Source organism: Pongo abelii, chromosome 17 (genome assembly GCF_028885655.2).
Source record: "Pongo abelii isolate AG06213 chromosome 17, NHGRI_mPonAbe1-v2.0_pri, whole genome shotgun sequence".
Classification (NCBI taxonomy): domain Eukaryota; kingdom Metazoa; phylum Chordata; class Mammalia; order Primates; family Hominidae; genus Pongo; species Pongo abelii.
Window position 1 is genome coordinate 38,740,410 of NC_072002.2, and position 9,918 is coordinate 38,750,327.

Consider the following 9,918-nt stretch of genomic DNA (forward strand, 5'->3'; position numbering starts at 1 on the left):
TCCACTGACTACTCCCACCCTTCCTGGGCAAGTGACCTCCACTGAGTGTTGTTCCCTGAGCCTCTGTCCTCCCTGTGTAAAATGAGCAAAAGGATTAGGGATCCTGTTGCTGGATACCATGGAAACAGAGGATGGGTGCAGAGGCCCTGTGGGGCATGGGCCTGGCTAGGATCATGGCTCCTACTAAGGCACAGAGGGGGTCCTGCTCTCTTCCTGATTCTACTGAGCTCATTTTATGTATTTGCGTATTTATTTTTATTTTTTTGAGACAGGGTCTCATCCAGGCTGGAGTGCAGTGGCATGATCACGGCTCACTGCAGCCTCGACCTTCCAGGCTCAAGCTAACCTCCTGCCTCAGCCTCCCAAGCAGCTGGGACAAAAGACATGCTTCATACCTGGCAAATTTTTTAAAAAAATTTTTTGTAGAGATGGGTGGGGGGTGGGGGGCAGTCTTAGTTTCTCCCTCATCTCTACAAAAAATAAAAAAATTAGCCACACGTGGTCTCAGCCTATGTTGCTCAAGCTGGTCTTGAACTCTTGAGCTCAAGCAATCCTCCCACCTCAGCCTCCCAAAGTGCTGGGCAAATACTTCTTCGCCAATATGAGCCTATGCAATATACTAAGGGGTTGGCTCCAGTTTTTAGCTTCTAGTCATAGTTGATTGGTTCATTTAAAGGCAAGTGATCTGGTTAGGCCCCATGAGAGCAAGACCCAGGGCTTTGGAGACTATTAAGGAAGCTGAACAACCCCAGCTGGTTATAAAGCTGAGGGAAGGTAAAGGCTAGAGCTACTGCAGCCACCTTGTGATCATGGGAAGACCCTGGCTCAGAATGAAGTCAACACATTGAGGCGGGGATCAAAATTAAAAGTATTTAATAAGGATATGCCACAGGCACTAATCAGTCAGAGTGTACACAAGCTGGTATGCTGTCCTGGGACTCTGCCTGTAGGAACTCATAGCTTTTGAAAAAAAGTTTTATTTGTGAGGTATTATCTCAAATAAAAATACTATCATGTAATGATATACCTATCATTTTTATTTGTATATAACCTTGCCTTATTGCTCCTAAAGTATTTACAATAATTTGTTAATATTATTTAAAACTAAGATTATCTTCAGTTTTCCCCATTTGTTTCAAAAAATTTAAAAAAATAGTTTGTTCGCTTGAATCAAGATTTAAACAAAGTTATGGTATTTTATTGCTAATAAAAAGGACTCCTTATTCTGGAAACTATTAGAAACAACAGTTTCTAACATGCATGAAGTTATGGGTTCAAATCTTTGCTCCTTCATTAGCTGTGATCTCAGACAATCCACCTAACCTTTTAACTTGCGTCAGTAATACCTAACTCAGAAAGTTGTTGGGAAGATTTTGTGAAATGGTGTATGCATAGACCAAAATCATCAGTCTGTGTGAGTAAATAAGGTTACTTTGCATGGTGGTTAATTTTTGTGTAAACTTGACTGGGCCATGGGATGTGCAGATATTTAGACAGACACTATTCTGGGTGTTTTTTTTTTTTTTTTTTTTTGACAGAGTCTTGCTCTGTTGCCCAGGTTGGAGTGAAGTGGTGCGATCTCAGCTCATTGCAACCTCTGCCTCCCAGGTTCAAGCAATTCTCATGCCTCAGCCTCCCAAGTAGCTGGGATTACAGGTGTGTACCACCACACCTGGCTAATTTTTGTATTTTTGGTAGAGACAGGGTTTCACCATGTTGGCCAGGCTGGTCTCAAACTCCCAGCCTTATGTGATCTGTCTGCCTTGGCCTCCCAAAGTGCTAGGATTACAGGCATGAGCCATCACACCCAGCCCTGGGTACTTTTTTTTTTTTTTGAGATAGAATCTCACTCTGTCTCCCAGGCTGGAGTGCAGTGGCACAATCTTGGCTCACTGCAACCTCCGCCTCCCAGGTTCAAGTGATTCTCCTTCCTTAACCTCCCAAGTAGCTGGGATTACAGGTGTGCCCACCTGTGTGCACCACCATGCCCAGCTAATTTTTGTATTTTTAGTAGAGACGGGGTTTTGCCATGTTGGCCAGGTTGGTCTCAAACTCCTGACCTTAGGTGATCTGCCTGCCTCGACCTCTCAAAGTGCTGGGATTACAGGTGTAAGCCACCATGCCTGGCCTAGGTACGTGTATAAGGGTGTTTTGGATGAGATTGACATTTAAGTCAGTAGACTAAGTAAAGCAATTTATGCTTCCTGATGTGGGTGGGCCTCATCTAATCAGTCAAAGGCCTGAATAGACCAAAAAAGCTGATCCTTTCCCAAGAAAGAGAGGACTCTCCCTGCCTGATGGCCTTTGAACTGGAAATCAGCTTTTTCCTGCTTTAAGACATGAACTGAACATTGACTCTTCCTAGATCTTAAGTGCACCAGCCTTTGGACTAGAACTACATCATTGGCTCTCCTGGGTCTCCAACTTGCCTACTCACCCTGAAGATCATGGGACCTGCTAGTCCCCACAGTTGGGCGAGCCAATTCCTTGTAATAAATCTCTTTATTGGAGTTATATATATATGTGTGTGTGTTAGATTTCTCTGGAGAACCCCTCAGACTTTGTAAGAAATGCCCACATTTCTTTGGCCAGTTGTCCCCATCTGTTTAATTCTAGGACATCAGCCCTCCACCCTTTCCTTAGTCTTCCACCATTATTTCTGAGCTTCCTAAGGGAGTTATCTCACACATGTGCTTGTGAAGTCTTCTTTAAGCCCTCCACTCATTGCTGTCTGCTTTCTGGCAAATTAAGGCCTGACTGTAGGTGTTCCTGCTTTATTCCTGCTACCCAGAAGTCACAAAATCCCTATTCCTGAAGAACTTACCGTTTACCTCTTGTATCTCACAAAATCACTCAAGAAAACAGCACTTTTCTTTTCTTTCTACAGTGTTGGGCTCGAACCTGGTCTTACAGGCTGGGCTTAACGCTGAGCCTCTATGGCCATGTTCATTTTGCATTCTCTTCATCTCTGCTTTCCTGAAGCCTCCATTCCTCCAGACAAAAAGATCCTTGGGCCTGCTTGGTGGTCTGCCAGACCCTTAATTCCCATTTCAGTTCAATTTTGACCCTGAATCAAATCCCTTACATAGTTGGAACTCAATGTATATGTTAGTTCTCTTTCCCTTAGGTTTAGAAGCGAGGTGAATTGCAACCGTAGAAGAGGCAGTATCAAGACAAGAATATAGTCATTCCTGCTCCTCTTAGGAGTATGTTCAAGAACTAGATCTGGTTATCCAGCCCAAGGAATATTTTATTTTCTGAATGTTCTGAGCATATTTTTGGATAGAATCCTCTAAGTCTATGAATGTGATGTAACTGTTTTATGCCATTCTATTTCCAAAGTGAATCATTAGTGATATTTAAAATATAAAGGTAGGCTTGACCATATGAAAATGTTTTTGTAGGTAAAAAGTGGTCAAATCTTGTCAATCTCATGTGGCTCAATCTAACACAGAATCATTTGTAAGTGGGCTATTTAATTCTGTCATTTCTATGAAGAAAATGAACTGGGTGGATTGGAAGCCAAATTTGTATCTAGATGCTAATTTAGGCCCTTGAGTCTTCCCTTCCCCTACTCCATAGCTCCCCCCACTTCCCATTTTCCTCATGCCATAACGCTGCTTTCTGAAAACCATACACAGTCATCTAATCTAAGCTTGCTCTACCCACAGGGGTCTGAGTTCTCACAACCCACTTCACCTCTCCTTAATAGGTCAGCCTTGGTCTTGGGAGGATAGTGATCTGATTGGCTCTTCTGGCTTTCTTGCACTGAGGATGTGAATGACTGATAGCTTTGTTTAATGTTTAGTGGTATTATTAGTGTTATTCACAAATAATTGGATTCTCCTCTTCTCCTAGACATATGGTTGTTCATTTCTCCATTCTTTTAATTTTTTTTTGCTTTCCTTTTGAAGCTAGATGTAGTCATGTGTCTTGCTTTAGTCAATGAAATGCGAATGGAAATGATACATACCACTCCTGGGGGGAAGCTTTAAGTGTGCAATTTGTAATACTTCCTTTCACCACTAGGGGTTGTTGTGAAAGTGCATGCTAAAATGATGCCTCTGTGGGCCTGGATTACTGAGTGACTAATCTGAGCAGAATCCCATGCCAACTCATCATTCCTGTCTCAGCCAATGAGGCTCAATAGATGGGAGGGGATAGTCTAATCCACACAGGGATTCAGAAACCCAAGATCCTTCTACTGAGTGATTTCCTTAGGGCAGAGTTTGGGAAACTACAGCTCATGGGCCAAATCCAGCATGTTTTATTGGAACACAGCCACACTCATTCATTTATGTATTACCAAGGGCTGCTTTCCTGCTCCAACAGCACAGTTGAGCCGTCATGATGGATATGGTATAGCTCCCAAAGCCTAAAATATTTACCATCCATCCCTTTATAGAAAATGTTTGCTGGATTTTGCCCTTGGAGTTTCCCCCTGGGTACACTGAATCCAGCTGGCAGGTGAAGGAAGAGAGAGAGAACAAGGAGGTTTGCATGAAAGTTTTTGGAGCCCAGTCCTGAAAGTGGTATTTGACAAAGACACTCTCCTTTGACCCAAACTTGAATCAGTCTCCTCTGAGTCCTCTGTTCAACTAGGCGCAACCTTGGGCTTCCCTCTCTGTCCTTGTGGAATCTAGTTTAAACAAGAATCCTGCCAAGTCAGCTTAACGAAAGTCCCCCAACTTCAGTATCTGACCACCCTCAATATCTTATCATCCTGGCCTGCCTTCAGCAAGAATTCTGTTGAGTTGCTCTAACAAGAATTTTCCTTACCTCTGATGTTTTCTCTTAGTAACTTTGCATTCTACTGGCTCCCATCCTGCTCCTTGGCTGTAAATTCCCACTTGCCCACCCTGTATTCAGAGTGGAGCCCAATCTCTCTCTCCCACTGCAATAGTCTCTGCACCTATCTTGATGGTTTCCACCTTGAATAGAGTCTTCCTTACCATCTTGATCAAGTATCATGATTAATTTTTTTCTTTAATAAGTATATCACTTTGATCCACATTCCAGTGGCCAGAACTCAATCACCAGCCACATGTCATCACAAGGGAGGCTGAGATATATAATGTAGCTGTATATCTAGAAGGAAAAGGCAGAAGGTTTGGTGAACAATCACTGCCACATCTGCCTACGTGTGTGCTTCGGCAGAAGTGTTCCTTCCAGTCAGCCCTGGTTGGGGCAATAACTGTTGAAAATTAGGAGCATTTCCTCTGCTGTCCCTCTAAGCCCCCTTGCTCTGATCAACCGTGGTTCTTCAATGCTCTGCTCACACAGTGATTATCCACACACATCAGTCTGCAGGGAGTAGTAGAGTTGGGTAGGGTCTAGCTGAACCACAGACTTCACTCTGTTCTGGGGCATGCACCGTTGTTAGAGCAAGTTCTGCATCAGAGTGCAAGAAATTGGGCCTGGAACTGGCAATGTTTTGATCTCATACTCGGAATGCAGAACATAATGGTATCAATCTCTGAAAATCAAATGAAATCTTGTGGGAGTAGGATAGGTACAATGAATAAAATTATATAAAACAATTTCATACTTGACATTTACTGAGCGAGGCTTAACTTTTCCTACATATTTTAGTCTGTTCAGCTGGTATTATTTATTCATATCTCTTTTCCCATTTGGTTCACAATTTATCTTTTGGGAGCCCAGAATTAAACTGTAAAAATGTATATATGCTAGACACTGTTTTATGTTCCATCAATGGAGAAGTCATCAAAATCTCTAACAGAATAAGATTCAGCCTATTACAGGGGTGATTTAGCTGAAATAAAATGTAATGCTTAACTCGGAGAAGCTGGAAAAAAATGAGATTTCAGAATATGGAATTGAATAATCAGTTGGTGAAATGACAGTGGTTTCTTTGTCAGTCTCCCAGTTGAGAGAATATTAGGACATCAAGATTGTGAATGACGAGACCCAAATGAGGATACACAATGGCTTGGCAGGACAAGACTGGCTTCTGATTCTAACGACAACAGATTGTTCCCTAACACTGACAGAATTGAAGAAAGAAATCCAGTGTCCTGTGTCAATTCCTTTGGTTGCACGATCATATGTTATGGTGGGGAAAGAATTCATGTACACCAAATTAAAAAAAAAACCAAAAACAAACCTTAAAGAATATGGCAGTTTTCTGACAAAGACCACTATGACTAAACATTTACTCAGATATTTCATAAGATGTGGGGAAATTCATGCACAAATACATGGATGAGAATCCTATGAGAGACACTGTTTGGGGAGGGAAGCTTAAAAAGGAAAGTCCATAGAGTGAATGGGAAAAGCAAAGGTGAGAGTAATAGGTTCCTAGTGCTGCTATAACAAAGTAGCACAAATGGAGTGGCTTAAAACTACAGAAGTTTATTATATTGCAGTTCCAGAGGATAGAGACCTGAAATGATGATGTCAGCATGGCTGTGTTCTCTCTAGATGATCTAGGGAGGAGACCATAGGTGGTTGCTGGCAATCCTTGGCATTTTTTGCTGGCAGACACGTCACTCCAATCTCTGCCTCAGTTGTCACATGGTCCTGTGTGTGTGTGTGTGTGCGTGTGTGCACGCACATGCATCTATTCTCTTCTTAGAAGGACCCTGGTCATCTTCGATTAGGGTTCATCCAAATCCAGTATGATTACATCCACAAAAACTCTATTTCCGGATAGGGTCACGTTCACAGGTACTGGGGGTTAGGGACTCAACGTATCTTTTTGGAGGACACAGTTCAACCTGCAAGAGTCAGTCTCTGAAGTCTTCTATGATGGTGTCGTGAGGTTGGCAGAACAGCCAATAGGGAGGGAGGAGCTGCCCAGCACCACTATACAACATGCAAAACAAGGGCAAAGATGGATCGTCAGTAGAAATGATAATGGCAATAACAATGAACTTATCAAATACTTAGGATGTGCCAGTTTTTCTAAGAGCTTTACAAGTGTTATCTTACTTAATTCTCAGGATGATCCTATGATGCAGGTACTTTAGCCCCATTTTACAGATAAGGAAGTTGAGGTGATGCAGGATTTTTCTCGACCCCTTCTCGGGACTCAAGGCAGGAGTGCCCCCTCTATTTGGCCCCACTGCGCTCAACCCTTTGTGGGAGGGAGCATGTGAACAAGCAACTGCGGGATCCAGCCAGCCACCCCAGGGGTCAACACAGGAACAAGCTCCATGCGGGGCCCGCAGGCAGACCAGGAATGTCGCCTGGAGGGCAACGCGGCAGCACCCAGGTGAGGGTGCCTGTGACCCCAAAGCCCCACAGTGGATGTTAAAGTGCTCCTTTAGTTCCACTGTCCATGGACAGTGGTTTGTTAGCAGCTCGGTTGGCCCCTTGCCTCCTCATGTAGGGCTGCTGCCCTCCCCACCGCAAGCACAAAGGTCTGACAGCTTTTCTGATTACCCGCACTGGGTGGGTCTCGAGCTCTTGTCCAGTGTCCATGAAGAATGGGGTCACATGGAGGGTTGAAGGGTGGTGAAAGTGGAGAATTTTACTGATTGATGAAAATGGTTCTCAGTGGAGAGGGCAGCTGGAGAGGGAACAGAAAGGACAGGTCATTTTCCCCAAAGTCAGGTCGTCTCTCCTTTACCAACTGAGTCTGGAATCTTCATAGGTACAGGATGGGGAGTGCCTGCTGATTGGTTTCTGAGTATGCAAAAAAGGTTAAAGTGAAAACACCACTCAAAGCTGGGCACAACAATGTAGAAAACCAATTAGGAAAGGGTAGTATATGCAAAATAGGTGAAGGGTGGGGACCAATCAGAGGAAAGCGTGCCAAACAGGAGGACAAGTTCTCAATCCAGTCTGAGAATTTAACTTGTAGCTTGGCCTTCAGGCTTTAAACTGTCTTCAGCTTGGAGATGGGGTTTCACTGGGACCCAATCCCTGGGCATTTGGCTGCCTCCTGTCGCTATCAGAGGCATAGAGAGCCAAAGCTGGAATTGAGAAAAAGCTCACAAAAATAACAGGAAGGGGTGCTTAGGCATCGTGGGAGATCTCAGGTGAAGCCTGAGCAGATTCAGCTGCTCACCTAGAGCAGCTTGGGATACTAGGAAAGCTGCCTTGACGGAAGCTTTCCTCCCTTTAGAAATCACCTACATACTTGTGCTTCAGGTGTGGGGATGGGCTGCTGCTGTTCCACACTGCCATCACCACCAGGACCCAACATCTCTTCCTGAAGTCCGCCATGCAGGATTTTCACTCCACCACTTGCGAACAGCGCCACACCCAGCGCCCTCCCGCACACACCGTCTTGGGGCCTCCTCCAGGGCAAGGCACTCTTGCCGCCAGGGTACCTCTTGCCGGGGAGAATTACAAACTTCTCCAAGAGGCTTCTATTCTTTCTCCACCTTCTGTAAGGGAAGGGGTAAGGAGTGAGCACTCACTTTAGTGTTTAAGGACCTAAATGATCAGTTGTTTCTCAAAATACTCCTTAATTGAGAAGAAGGAAGAGTGCCTCAAGTTGAAAGTGTATTTCCATTGGGTTTTAATTTTCATCTCTCCTGAGGTGCCTGGGAAGCGAAGAGGATCACAGTTTTCCATGCAGAAGCCAAGGACAAGGAATCTAGCTTTTTGCTTTACTGTGTGTGTGTGCGTGTGCGCACATACGGGGCTGGGAAGAGGGAGGGAGCATTCAGTCAATCCCATTTGTCTTTGACGTGACATGACCCACTGGCCCCCTCCACCCCCCTGGTTTGTTTTTCTTTAATCTTTTAATTTTGACTTGCAGAAAAGTGGTAACAATAGTAGAAGAATTCCCATGTACTTTTAAAAGTAGATTTCTCAATTATTTGTATTTTTTACTATTTGCTTTATATCGTTCCTGCTCTCTCTCTCTCACTCTCTGTATGAAAACACCATGTCCCTTTACCCCAGAATACTTGAGATGGACATTGGCTTACTTAGGAACGAAACAATGATCAAACTGAGGAAAATGAACATTGATACAGTATTATTGTCTAATCCACTATTCGTATTCAAATTTCATCCATTGTTCCAGTCAGAAGGTATCTCAACATTATAGCTATTTTTTTCTTGGTCTAAGATCTAATGCAGCATCACACGTTGCATATAATTGTTGTGTTTCTTAGGTTTCCTTTAATCAGGAAAAATTCCCTATCCTTTCTTTGTCTTCCTTTGCCTTGATATTTTTGAAGGTGACAGGCCAGTTAGTTTGTAGAATGTTCTTCAGTATGGTTTTGTCTGATTATATCCAGGTTATACATTTTTGGCAGAAGTACCAGAGAAGTAATATGCTTCTCTACGCATCATATCAGGGTGTCTTATTTCAAATAATGAGCCCAATAATTTGGTAGATGATGTCTCATTAGTAGTGATGACTTTGATAACTTGGGTAAGGTTTTCCCACTCTAAACCTATGTTTTTTTCCCCTTTATATATATTATAAATTGTTAGTTTTTCTTTATAGGGTTGGAGTCTTGCTTGCTCTCTTGCCCAGGCTGGAGTGCAGTGGCCTGATTATAACTCACTGCAGCCTTGCATTTCTGAACTCAAGTGATCCTCCCACCTCAGCCTCCCAAGTAGCTGGAATTACAGGTGTGAGCCACAGCACCCAACTCTTCCCTTTATAATTAATTAGACATTTGTTGGTAGATATTTTGAGACCTTATAAATGTGCTATTTTTCTTCAAAGTATGACCACTATTTTTTGCATCATTGATGCTTTTATAACTCCATCATTCCTTCCGTATTTATTAGTTGGCCTTCTACTATTTAAAAGAAGAGCCTTTTCTCTCTCATCAGTATGACATTTTTAGAGTTTTATTTTATTTAAAGGATTTTCATCCATTATTATCATTATTTATTTTGATGCTCAAATTGTCCCAGATTTCGCCAGGGTGAGTCCCTTCAATTTGGTCTCCGTGTTCTTTTGACATGTCCTCATCATTGAGC